The sequence below is a fragment of the Limulus polyphemus genome, unplaced genomic scaffold (genome assembly GCF_000517525.1).
Source record: "Limulus polyphemus unplaced genomic scaffold, Limulus_polyphemus-2.1.2 Scaffold3883, whole genome shotgun sequence".
NCBI classification, from domain to species: Eukaryota; Metazoa; Arthropoda; class Merostomata; order Xiphosura; family Limulidae; genus Limulus; species Limulus polyphemus.
Window position 1 is genome coordinate 66,600 of NW_013669493.1, and position 3,309 is coordinate 69,908.

The 3,309-nt window shown below is 34.4% G+C and overlaps 1 long non-coding RNA gene across 1 annotated transcript in view; it reads left to right on the plus strand.

The window, feature by feature from the left end:
* LOC111088500 overlaps nucleotides 1-202 on the plus strand; it is an 18,049-nt gene extending 17,847 nt beyond the window's left edge. The window contains exon 2 of the long non-coding RNA XR_002613005.1: nucleotides 27-202. This is a non-coding gene — a long non-coding RNA (uncharacterized LOC111088500). The remainder of the gene's footprint in view (nucleotides 1-26) is intronic.
* The last annotated feature ends 3,107 nt before the right edge of the window (nucleotides 203-3,309 follow it).

A 3,309-nucleotide genomic window follows, 5' to 3' on the forward strand; every position in this document is an offset into this window, starting at 1 on the left:
AAACATAAATTTGTGCTTACTTCCAGATTCTCTGCATTATTCTCCATTCCCAGGAAGAATTCCACCTTAGAATACTGGAATGTCCTGTCATTAAATTAAGAAAACCATTTCTTAACCAGAAGATGAGCATACTGCCACTACATCTTCAAGTGTGAAAATATAAAGATAAAACAGAACATAAACTTTGATTGTTGAATATGAAGTAGACTGAAATCACTATTAAATATAGTCTACTTGTATGTGTGCACATTTTAAAAATGTTAGATTAATTCAAGGGGGTAGACAATACTTAGTGTGTCACCTGCATGCTACATATTTACTCTCCTCTCCCCCTAACCTGTCCAAGACCATCCCTAATTAAAATATTTAACATTCAATTAAATAATCTTGCACCTTGGTCAAATGTAACCAATGTAACTAGCTCCTATGAAACAACAACAGATACAAATATAACAGGGAACATCTTTACGACAAACAATATTACAAGTCAAAAACAAAATGGCTTAATAAAAGAATAAATATAATACAATGACATAAATTTACCATTTAATCAAAAATGCAAAATAAAATACTTTTCATTAAAAGTAGACCATGAAAATAAAAATAAACGTTTGAAAAGTCAGACTAAAAAGATAAAATATACCCTTTTGAAAATCAACAATACAAAGTAAGAAAACTTTTCACGTCAAATCTAAATAAATTATAAAAGCATGATATTTAAATCAAACCGTTTGAGAGTAGAACATTGTAGATTTAGTGTGGTTTGTATAGTGTTCTCCCTTGCTTTCACTTTTATGTTCTTGGAATTATACAAATAAAAGAATTAACCCTTTAAAAATACACGAAAACAATTATTTTTGATAATAAAATAACTCGTACATAATAAACCCTTGATATTAAATGTCAAAACCTGTTACATTTTTGTACAAAAGTGATGAACTTGGGCTAAAGGTTTTATGCAAGGATCTTACCATTAAAGTACAAAACAGAATGATAAGAAATTTAACTGGATTAAAACATGGGAAGTAAGATGTACATAAGTATCAGAATTGGAAACAGGATATTTGTTTGTATTATATATACAGAAATGTCCATTTCTGATTGATATTGTAATGTACTGGCCACATAGACTGTGCAGCAGGAAGTTTTTGTCCTGGGATGGCAGTAAGGGTAGGTAGTGTTTCTATTATCTGATTTCAATTTGATGATACTATGGATGTTTTTGTGGGAGAAGCTACTAATTCTGTAGACTTCGAGGTAAAGCTATCAAAATCATCAAATCAAATCTGTATGTTGGATGATCCCACCAGCAGCATACCCTCATTCAGAGTTTTTGATAACTCGTGGTGTCACAAACAGCACGTGGCCTTTCATTCAAGAATATGAGAGTCAAGTGAGTGAAAGGAATGTGTTCTAAACTTCTGACTATTCCTGTCGTAGACGAGCAATCCAAAACGGTTCAAGGATTTGAAAACACACAACAGTCAAGCGAGTGAAAGGAATGTGTTCTAAACTTCTGACTATTCCTGTCGAAGACGAGCAATCCAAAACGGTTCAAGGATTTGATAACACACAACAGTCAACGGAGTGAAAGGAATGTGTTCTAAACTTCTGACTATTCCTGTCAAAGCCGAGCAATCCAAAACGGTTTAAGGATTTGATAACACACAACAGTCAAGCGAGTGAAAGGAATGTGTTCTAAACTTCTGACTATTCCGGTCAAAGACGAGAAATCCAAAACGGTTCAAGGATTTGATAACACACAACAGTCAAGCGAGTGAAAGGAATGTGTTCTAAACTTCTGACTATTCCTGTCGAAGACGAGCAATCCAAAACGGTTCAAGGATTTGATAACACACAACAAAAAGTCAGGATAGAAAAAAGTGTGGTCACAAGAATTCTAGTTGATCTAGTTTGAATATTGTAACAGTCTGACCACAACTACTGTTACTGGTCAATTGATATTGTAACAGTCTGACCACAACTACTGTTACTGGTTAATTGATATTGTAACAGTCTGACCATAACTACTGTTACTGGTCAATGGATATTGTAACAGTCTGACCATAACTACTATTACTGGTAAATTGATATTGTAACAGTCTGACCACAACTACTGTTACTGGTCAATTGATATTGTAACAGTCTAACCACAACTACTATTACTGGTCAATTGATATTGTAACAGTCTGACCACAACTACTGTTACTGGTCAATTGATATTGTAACAGTCTGACCACAACTACTATTACTGGTCAATTGATATTGCTACATTTATAACATGTATCTTGACTGTGGTGCAGGCTGCGAGTGTCTACCCATGACACGCTGCTTTGAAGTCACCCCTGGCCTGCACTAAATTTATATCTGAATGACATCTAGTGGAAGTGGAATGCCTGTGTTAATGGATTTTCATGGTCATAAGTTAGAGGTTGGAACCTGTACAGTAGCTAGTATGTTTTAGTTATTTAGCTAGGAACTAGTACCTGTAGTTTAACCCTTTAACCCCTCTTTTCTTCCAGACTAGACCTGAGCTTTGTTTTTATAACAATTTCACAGTGGAGAAAAGAATGTGGGCAGAATACAGATGGCTCTGTTAGCCGTTGTCATTGGTAATCACAGTGGGGGCATATCTGAGGGATGACCAAGAACGAGATCTAACGAAGCTTTCAGGACCGTGACGGGTGCACGGGACACATTATATTTTGACTGAAACAATGTTAGGAAAATATTCATTAAAACTGTGCTTACAAAATATTTCAATCCACACAATTGAAAATATTCAATCATAACTAAATAAAACACTAGGTGCACCACGTTCACATTAAGTATTGTATACAAAAATTACAAGGTACTGTATGAGGATTTAGTTATACAAATAATTTCGATTATTTCCGATACCCAAAATAATGTCCAACCGTATTTTTTTTCTCAAACGTAGTGTTAGCTTACACATTACTCTTACCTTTTCTATAAAAAGCAGTTACTTGCCAAATATTATTTTACCAATATTAATGAAAATATCGTTACACTATATAGGTCAGTATTCACAATTTGCTCAATATCTCAGTCTTAACATTCAGGTCAGACCTTTTATGTTCATTCATATGTTGCTTTACAGCTATGTTTTCAGAGTGGCTGATTCAGTTGTGTCATACAACACCCAAAAATGACACTGTAACAATTATAGTGTAATAACATATCAGTGCTACCTACATACTGTCTTGTACATTAATAGCGTTTTAGTAGAGATAATCCAGCTCGCGCGTCAACCTCATAGTAACCTCCACGTGCTACCATATATGAGGA